We start from the raw sequence: 10,515 nt of genomic DNA, 5'->3' as shown, positions 1-10,515 counted from the left end.
CATGATTAAAACATGTAAAGGGTGGAGAGAAGAAAAAAAGAAAAGTTTGATATGTATTTTACTTTTTGTCAAACGTTAGATGTGAAACTACTGTCAATTTAAAGCTCCATCCACCAGTTCGACTGACCTAAAAAAAAAAGTCACTAAATATTACATTACAAAATCTGTTCATAATGCTTGCTAAAGTGCCATAAAGGAATTATGGAAACTAATAATTTGTTTGTGCATGTTACTTCAGGAAAGGAGGTGATTAGAGTCCAAAAGAAAAAAAATTGTTATTTTGGAAAAACAGACAAATATTTACTGTCACATTTTCCTCCTTGTATTTCTTTTTAAGAGAATTTCCACTAAATACATTTTAAGCGCAAGGTAAAAGTAATATTCACTTTTGATGAAAACACATTTTAAAAAAAGAATACGTAAGGTTAAAATTTAGTCCTGTATTGAGCTACACACTGCAGATGTACAGTATGTGAGGAAAGGCATGTGTGGCACGAGCGTGTGAGTTTAGAGTCAAATGTGTGACTCTCATGTCCAACTCTGAGTTCAGCATCACCACTGTGAACGGGGTGAAACTAAAATCTTGGAACAGCACATACACATTAATTCGTTGTTTGATTTAATTCAAAAAGCATTGCAATTGCTCCAGATATTCCACCTATTGAAGGAAAAACGCACACGTGAAGTTTATATAAGTAGATACCAGCATAGAGATTTTTAAGTTTTGAGTTAAAACCAATTAATCAGACAATATATAACTGTGGGAACAAACAGAAAACACACCATTAAAAGATTTTAACCAACCGACAGAGAAAGTGAAAGAGAGTTCACATTTCCTTGGCACTTAGCAGCTTCGTTTGTCCACCTGTCACCCAACACACACACACACACACACACACACACACACACACACACACACACACACACACACACACACACACACACACACACACACACACACAGAGGTCTGTGATAATGACATAATTGTCCCAGAGCACACAGCCATGCAAATAGGGAAGATGGCTTGTGTTGCCATCCGTAGGTCTCTGCCATCTATTTCCATTATTCTAATGCACTGCTACTGATGACCCGCTCTCACACAATTAACAGTCAGTGAGTGTGAGGCAAAAGCAAAGAGAGAGAGCGAGCGAGAGCGAGCGAGAGAGAATGTGTAGTATTTGAGAAAAACATTTTTCCGTCCTCATCTGTTTCCATCCTGATCTCCCAGCCTTAAAAAGAAAAGGGTATTACAGAGGTAACATATGGAAACTTTTCACGCTCCTGCTTTTGTTTGACTTTGGTTATCTCTTCTTCCGTCCCCAGAGGCAGAGTTGGAGTTGGTGATTAAAAAAAAGGTGAAGATATTTTCTCACTCTTTTTGCCACTCTCTCCTCCATATTCTTTTCCGCATCTCTTCTTGCCCCGCGTGTGTGTGTGTGTGTGTGTGTGTGTGTGTGTGTGTGTGTGTGTGTGTGTGTGTGTGTGTGTGTGTGTGTGTGTGTGTGTGTGTGTGTGTGTGTGTGTGTGTGTGTGTGTGTGTGTGTGTGTGTGTGTGTGTGTGTGTGTGTGTGTGTGTGTGTGTGTGATCTTGAGAGAATGGGCTGTTGATTCTGGTCTGTTCCTTGGCTCCACATCTCATGGTCTTGGCCCTGGTCTGATCCCTGTGATTGGATCGGGGGGCTTTTGTGGTGGCTGATGGGACAGAATTAAGCCAAGTGGCACACACTGAGCACGCTCCATGGCGGGCAGATGGACGAAAAGTGAAAGAGCTGTGATTTCTCATTGTGTCCCACCGTCTTTTGGGGTGTGTGTGATACCCCCAGAGCACATCCTCCATCCAAGAGCTCTATTCTCAAATCAGTGGCCACCGCTTCCTGGATCCAGAGACACGCCTCTCCAAGATTTCATCTCTGTATCAGACCACAACTGGGTTGTAAGCAGCTTACAGAAGAATAATGTGGGGCAAGATATAGCTGCTCAGGCTTTGTTTAAGGCTCTGTCAGAAATGTGCAATACGAGGTTAATTAAAAATTCTGCATATTGCAAAACAATAGTTTAAGGTTAATGTCACATGTGCAGCTGTGCCCATTGTCTTTTGTGTATATATATCTCGTTGAAGATCATTTTTAAACATAGTGTTGCCACTCATGGATCAGTGCACTTGCAGTTGTGTCCAGCTGTTGACAATACACTCGTATGCTCATGAGATTTGGTAAGTAAACAGATGCCTAAAGTGTCTGTTTAAACATGCTCCAAAACCGATTAAAAAGACATACCGGGGTTAAATGACTGCGGCAATACAAGTTCACACAAATCATATTTAACCTCTTACCTTTGAAGCCACCCCCTGTGTCCAGCCCGTCCAGCTTAGCCTCAATGGGATTTGCACCACAAGTGTGTGTAATAGTTATCCGACCCACTGCTTTTTCTCTGCATACGTATGTGTTTGGGTGAATATGCCGATTACAGCAGATTACTTACACCCATGTAAAAACAGGAATTAGTTCCCCAATAAGAACTGCTTAAAGGGCCTAAAAAAACACCAAAGATAATCATTAGGCAAACGGGGAACATCGCTCATTGCATCACGCGAACACCCGCTGTCATCATTACACATTGAAAAGCAGTAAATACCCTCACACTGCGCCTTTTTCAGCCCCTCCACCCTTCCTGAAACTCAAAAACTGAGCTGTCGACGGCAGTGCTTAGCGGCTCCTCTGATCTGGACATTAGTGAGGGGGCTTTGGAGTCTTATTTTAAGGGGTTGAAATTATGTGAAAGGCCAAAAAAAAAAAAAAAAAAAAGAAAAGCCTGTAGTTCCAGCCAGGAAGGGTGGACAAAATGTTTTCCATCACAGCTCATTCTGTCTAAAACTGATTCAGGCAGAACCTTTTGTCTGCCTTTCTGAGAGCTGAGCAACGATAGCGATCGAGAGAGGAAGAAAGAGAGACCATAGGAGACAACAGTGGTAACATGGCATCCAGTAAGGGTTGAGTGATCTACTTAGAAGGGCCATGGCAGGCCTGGCCAGCAGAAGCCAGATAGATGCCTGAACAGGCTGGCAGGGGACCAGACAACCCTTTAAATCTGCTACTATGGCTAATCTCTAATCTGGAGATTTACTCTATCTGTTCCCCTCTCCCTCTGTTTCTCTTTTTCTCTTTCTGTTTCAGCTCCTCCACATCTATAAATGGAGCAATCTGTGAGTATTTGAAAAATGGATTTATCCCCAAAATGTGTTATTAAAGACTGTCTAATTCCCCCTGCACATCTCCCAGCGACTCCAGCCCCGCCCTCCGACCAAAAAACACACACACGGACACACGCCCAGTTCTTTGCAGATGGTCACATAATGCACAATCAGCCAAACAAGACGGCTGATTTTTAGTGAGAAATGCTGGTCTCTCTCTCCCACTCCTTTGGAGGACATCCTTGGTGGTCACTGCGAGAAACTCTTAGTTGTTACCGAGCAGTCACAGCTAATCCCCAATCCCTTTATGACCAGGCCGAGCGTCCGTCCAGAAATGACTGATCACTTCACCTTGCAATAAATGAAGCCGGAAAATATTTCCCGACACACACCTTCATTGTTTTCTTTTTTTTTTTTTATGTTTGTTTTTGAAGTCATTCGGTAGGTTTTCACGTTGACTGTGCTTTGCTGCCAACAAAAACACCTTTTCCCCCCGAAGTGCTCCACACATGGCACTCTTGAAACTTGCATGATGAAGACATGATGTATCATAATAATTAGGAGGTGGACAAAAGACCCGCTGTTTAACATGGAAATTTATGCAGTTTGCCTGCATTTTTCATTGTGCTAAACTGTAGCATGTTTTTTCCCATTCTTGCATTGTCTTCCAAGTCTGGATGTCGTGGGTGTCATCATTTCATTTCTACCCCCGGCCCCCCCCCCCCCCCAGAAGATGGACACTGTTCACTGACACCAATGTGGTCCAGGTCAAGAGAGGAAGGGTCCTACACAAAGTGCATCTTGGTCTGTGCTCTCCTCCTCGCCACGGCCAAAAAACAATGCATCCCTCCTCCCTCGTTCCTGCTTCTCCATACTTAGGCCCTCGCGGTAATTATGCCCAATCATAGGGCCTCAATAGGAAGCAACCAGGGCTTGTTTGTGCCTCTGCGGTCATTAAGAGGGGGACGAAGAAAGGAATTAATGACTTAATTGAGGAGGAGAGAAAAGGGGGAAATCACACAGACTCTGGGAGCGGAGGGGAGAGTATGAATGGGAGCGCCTGGAACGCTCCTGGAGCAGGGGATTGTGGGATTGCTGAAGTGTGTCAAGATTTTGGTCGTCCTCCAGAGCAGATGGCGGCTTGTCGTTCGCATACCATCTATTCTCCTCTTTGTCAACCCAGAACGGCTTCTTTTGTTCCTCCCCATTGCTTTGCTGCAAAAGTTCATGGGCAGAGAGATTGGGGGGAAAGAAAGAGGAATAAAAAAAAAAAAAAAAACACAACAAAACTGAAACATGGTCCAGTTTGCTCCAGCTCAACTGTCTCGACAACTCTCTCTTTCTCTCTCTCTCTCTCTCTCTCTCTCTCTCTCTCTCTCTCTCTCTCTCTCTCTCTCTCTCTCTCTCTCTCTCTCCTCCCTCTCTCCCTCTCTCCCCTAAAGTTTTGACCAAATCAAAAAGGATGCTGTGTCTAAAGCGTTACTGTGCCAGGCTTGGCACATTGCTATTCATTCCTGTCTAATGTGGCAGTGTCCCCCTACTGCCAAGCCTCCGCTCCTGCTCCACAGACTCCTGATTACTGTGGATAAACACGCAGGAGGAGATCCCCCTCCTCTCCTCCAACCACACCAACTGAGACTTGAGAGATATGCTACCTCCAGGAAATTCTGGCTCGACCCGTTCTCGCAATTACTCTTCCCGTCCAAGATTTCAAAGCGATAAAGTAATCAGGAGGAAACTGAAAAACTGCACGCTGACTGTTCGGCACGGCGCACACCTCTGAATTTTTCACTCTTTGACTGTTGCATGAAAATGTGTGCAACGAGGTCAGACGAAGCTCGGCGAAGCCCCAGGGTCGCCGGCGCTGATGATAGCGAGCGGAGATGCTTTTAACGTCCACCTTTTTCTTTTTCCTTTCATGTGCACTGGTTCCTGGAAGCATTCCTTCTGTAAACAACAACTGAAACAATAACTGAGGCTTATTTGGAAAAAGACTAGCACCTTCGCGGGGCTGAATAATTAATGTATGCTAATGCTAACAATGTATTATTCAAATGTGATCCTTTTAGACAACAGAACTGTTTACCCCCTATTACTCCCTCTGATCGTCCACTCCAAAGGGGAAGCGCATGGAGAGAAGAAAGCAAAGGACGGGAGAAGGGATGAGTGCATGTGACACCAGCAGACACCAGCAAAACAACAAAGAAACACAGTGAGATTAGCATGACAGAGAATACCAGAGCTCCACACATTAATACACGACATGAACTACAGCCATAACCCTCAGGGGCCTGATCCAATACACACCTCCTCAACCGCCTCCTTCAGTCTTTCTCAGTTCTCATCTCTGTCATTTTCTCGCCTCTCCTCGCTCTCGTCTGTTCTTTGCTCAACTCCTCTCCTTCTCGTTCCCACCCCTCTGCTCTTTCTCAGTAGACGTCTGAAGGGCCCTTCAGCCCAGAGGAGATGGGGACTGGTCTTGCTGGGGCAGGGGCCAGTGTGTGTGTGTGTGTGTGTGTGTGTGTGTGTGTGTGTGTGTGTGTGTGTGTGTGTGTGTGTGTGTGTTGTGTGTGTTGTGTGTGTGGGGTGTCGGTACAGGAGGATAGGAGAGCGCTCTCTGTCTGGAGGATGGTCATGTGTCTGAATGTTGGAAGGGAAGGGCCTCCCATTGATAGATTAAGGACCAGGTTGGCCGTACTTGAGAACTGTGGGGCTCTATCGCAGGAGGTGAGCCTCGAGAGCCAGGTCACGCATTAGCATGTGTTTTGTTTTCGGCTCGTCTGTCCCAGAGTCCGTTACTCAGTTGTATCAGTAACAGCCAGGGGCGATGGAGAGGAGGGTAAAGCCTCCGTCTTGTTTGTTGAGCAGTATTTACCCAGCGCGTTAGGCTTATGTAAATCTTTCTAACACACATTTAAAGTACGCAGTCAGGGGACTGGTTAAATGTTGCCACTCCATTGCGACTTATAAATATACCGTATAAAGTCAAACTTAATCTCTTCGTACATTTTTAGAGCTGCAAATCTGAGTGCGGAATGTATTTTCAGGTAAAGTTAGTATCAAACACAGTGCCACCATCACCTGTAGCACACATTTGGGGACAAATTATTAAATGCAGGGACATTTATATATCTTACAACATATCAAGAAGATCAAATAATTCTGAAAAAAAAAACCAAATAGAAAACTATCATGTGTCATCAGAATGTTAATACACCAGAAGGTGTATATGGATGGTGTCAAATTGCACCAAATTGATTTTGTGAAAATCCTGGAGACTAATTCAATAAATCAAAGGCTGTGCAACATAGGGCAGATGCTTTAGAATCTCAACAACAGATCTCCCATATAAAGTCACTGTTGTTTATTCCTGTAGCAATAAAGATTCTAGTTTTATAATTGAGACTCTCCCCTAATAACATCCACTTCATCATCAATCCACACCAATGTCGGTTTATGTATTACCTTTAATAAAAAACCTAATGAGTCATTTAGATGTAGAAAAAAAAAACCCACACACATTTACAACACAAACAAAGACAAAACTTTAGAAAAAGTTCCAAACAGACTTTAAGGAATCTCGCGGTTCTAGTGGGAGATCTTATGCCAGTCAAATTGGGTCAGAATCGCTCAGGTTGTGGCAGAACGGTCACATTATCTTTCAAAATTCTTCAAAACAAATGTTCATGCCGGGTCCCATTCACCCAGTCACTTTAATTTGCATCTCAGTGATGCTAAGAGCACCTGAAGCAACATCCTCAAGGTGATCCTGTCAAGGAATGTCTTTGAACCTCCCTGAAGCCGCTCCCGCCAGCACAAAAGATCAATGCGTCTGCGAAACTGCAAGCACAGTTAAGTTTATCCCCCCCTTCTGCTCATCAAAGATAGGTTTGAATTAGGCGCAATTAAGGTATTTCCACAGCCACCATAAAACAAAAACCACATGATAAGGGAGCAGTGGCTTCACCATTAATAATAATCGCCCACTAACTTCACACATTGTCACTCAGCAGCAACAAGGTCAAAGATGTGAAGCTGTCCTGTTCAAAAAAAAAACAAAAAAAAAAAACGTACGTGCCAATCCCAATAACAGTAAAAATTTACTAAAGGGCCGTGAAACAAAGTCATTGAAATGGTGAAAGCTATAGACCCCCCTCCTCCATTTCCCGTTTTGATAATGATATCAGTAATAGAGTCTTTTGTGTGATAATGAGAGCTGCTATTTCTGATCGGGAATAATAATACATAGCTATTATAGTTTCATCTGTTGGGATTGAATGAATAACAATGCTTCACAGAATATTCAACAACACACACATTCTGTATGTCTGTAATTGAGGGGTTTTTACTGAAGTGGCCGGCAACCTCAGTCAGGCGACACAGAAAAGAAAGCAAAGGTCCTCTGAGTTATTGTTACTGGTGTAACAATGAAGTCGATTTGGAGTGTTAATCACATGCTTTTGTCCGGCAATAAAGTCCCGGCCGTGTTCACCCTTTGATGAGACTGTTTTGATGTTAATTGTATAGTGGACTAATAATTAAGTTAATAACATGGGACTCTTTTGCTTGCGATTTAAGAGAACACGTTTGTGTGGCACATGTGGTGACTCACTTTGTCCTTGGCTGTTTACAAAAAAAGTTGGAGACGTCAAAATTGCACTGAGCCCTGATCATCTGGGACATCTTCAAAAATGTTTCACGTTTCAAGACGCACAGATTTTGTCCGAGCCAAAAGGTTGACGCGTGACCATTTCTGTCTTTCTTTCTTTTTTCCCCCCCTTTTTTTTCTTTAATTTTCATTTAACTCCTGCAACCTGTCAGAGCGAAAAGGCAAAAGATGAAAACTCTACGTCAAAGCGGCAAACTTTCCGCTGCTCCCAGCTTCCTGCCAACTTCAATGACTCCAGCTGCAACTGCCAAAACTGTGATTCACAATCTGACAAAACTGGATGGTGACAAAAAGCACATTCTTAACTCAAAACACTGTGCTTGAGATAGAATTTCTCTCCTTTGTGGAATGGATGATAATAGGTGAAAACAAAGAAGCGGGGTGTAAAATGCTTCAGCTGAGCGTGATTACAGCTGTGGCCATCATTAGGCAGCCTCTTTAATGTAATTGATGGAGTGGATTCTCATAGCAGACCTCAATAGACTGGGCAGGGTCTCCTCGTTTATTTGGACTCATCTGCATTTGGTTTGTGTGTGTGTGTGTGTATGTGTGTCTGTGTGTGTTTATGTGCGTATGCAGGCACGAGGTAAAGCCAGAGTGTGCTATAATTACGACTTCACACTCTTCAGACACTTAGAGAAAAGAGCAAAACAAAGCACAGTAATCAGTGTGTATATATGTGTGCATGAGTGCGTGTGTGCGTGTGCAAGCGCGCAAGTGTGTGTGTGTGTGTGTGTGTGTGCGTGTGCAAGCGCGCAAGTGTGTGTGTGTGTGTGTGTGTGTGTGTGTGTGTGTGTGTGTGTGTGTGTGTGTGTGTGTGTGTGTGTGTGTGTGTGTGTGTGTGTGTGTGTGTGTGTGTGTGGTGCATTTTAAATGCAATTGTGGTTTCAATGTGTGATCTGGCACACGTGTTTGTGTGTATGCATGTGTGTGCAGCTTGTTCTGCGTGCGTGCGTGTGTGTGTGTGTCTTTGTGTGTGTGTGTGTGTGTGTGTGTGCGTGCGTGCGTGCGTGCATGCGTGTGTGTGTGCATGTGTGCATGTGTGTATGTGAGGGAGAGACTGTTTGCATTTGCTCAAGGATCCTGACCCTTCAGAAATGACACGTTTTCTCTATCTACCCCATCCTTTCCCCACACATTAGGTGCTTACAAAAGACAGAGCACTAATGCATCATCTAATTGGCCTAGGCTCCTGCCTCTGCCTCTCCCTCCATCACTCTATTAGCTCAGTAATTACCCATATGCCTCGGCGAGGCGGGCGTCCAGATAATGGCCGCCTCAAGGGCCCTTGAGCGCGGCAGAGAGGGGCCGCAGTCTGTCGCCGCGGGAACAGAGCAAGCTCTCCAAACTATCCCAGCACCGCACTGGGAAAAACACAATGGGGAAGAAGTTTGGCAACACCCTACCCAACACACACACACACGCAACTCAAAAGCGTGCACACACACTCCCCAAAAGTTATGAGCTGAGTGAGGGGTGGAGATGTAAATTGGTAACTGTTCAACTTGGATGTTCTGTATTAACATTTCTGTGAGAGTCACTAAACTTCTGACATTGTTTACTTACAGCTTTCACATGTACAATAATTTCTCTGCAACTTCATGCAAGGTAATATGTCTGGAGTCGAGCCCTGCTGATATTAGGTAACTGAAAGGATGCACAACGGACAAATCGCCACTCCGTCACAGCAACAACACAGAGAGAGAGAGAGATGTACACACAAACCCACACGTCACACAACACTGGACTGTGGGAGGAAACCAGAGTACCTAGGGAATACCCAGAGAGACCACGCTAACTCCCTACTGAACAGCCTGGGATTGTGCAATGGTCTTCTCAATGGAGACAGTGCTAACCACTCTTCTACTGCACAACTCCAAACCCAGCTTGTTATATTAAATGTGAACATGAGCGCATCCGTTATGTCAGGGCTGGAGCAGCAAAAATAAAGACGCGTAACCTTTAAAATCTTCAGAATCTAAATTGTTTTAGTGTTAATTCTTAAAATGTTTGTTTTTTTACAAATATGAACAACCTGATCTTTCCAAAGTAATTTAGGTGCAATCTGACCTGATATCCACTCTATCTTTCCAGTCTAAAAACTCTTTGCAATGCAGTTTCTATAGTGTGCATGTTTTCACAAACTGAAGGCCCAAATATTCTCAATGGTAAACACGCAGACATTATGACAGAGGCTTCATTGCCTGCATAATTTGGTGCATTTCCAAGGAGCTTAAGCCGCGGTTCCACCACGCAGTACGTGCCGGAGCAGGAGGGTACAGTACGGCCAAACGCACGTAGGGCCAACTTTGTCGCACAGTCCCAACACAGAACATAAGGTTAAAATGTAGGCGGGGTTGTGAACGACGCAGGGACGCATCGAGCAAAGCGAGCGTCTGAGTCATTCTCTGTGATACACCATATAGTTTCTCATTGTAGACAGCAGCGTCCAGCTCCTGCTGAATCTCCTCCTCCCGTTACTGAGAGGAGCGTCTGCACCTCGTGTTGTGTTGTGCACCGACGTTTCAATAAACCCAGTTCACAAAACAACCAATGAGCGCAAAACGGCGTATGTAAACAACAACGGGAGGATTTACGGCAGATGTACTATTCCAATATTGGAGACAAGTCGAGAGTGACGATCGTCACTGACCAA

The sequence above is a fragment of the Lipophrys pholis genome (assembly GCF_963383615.2).
Source record: "Lipophrys pholis genome assembly, chromosome: 21".
In the NCBI taxonomy this organism is placed as follows: domain Eukaryota; kingdom Metazoa; phylum Chordata; class Actinopteri; order Blenniiformes; family Blenniidae; genus Lipophrys; species Lipophrys pholis.
This window is presented reverse-complemented; position numbering follows the sequence as displayed.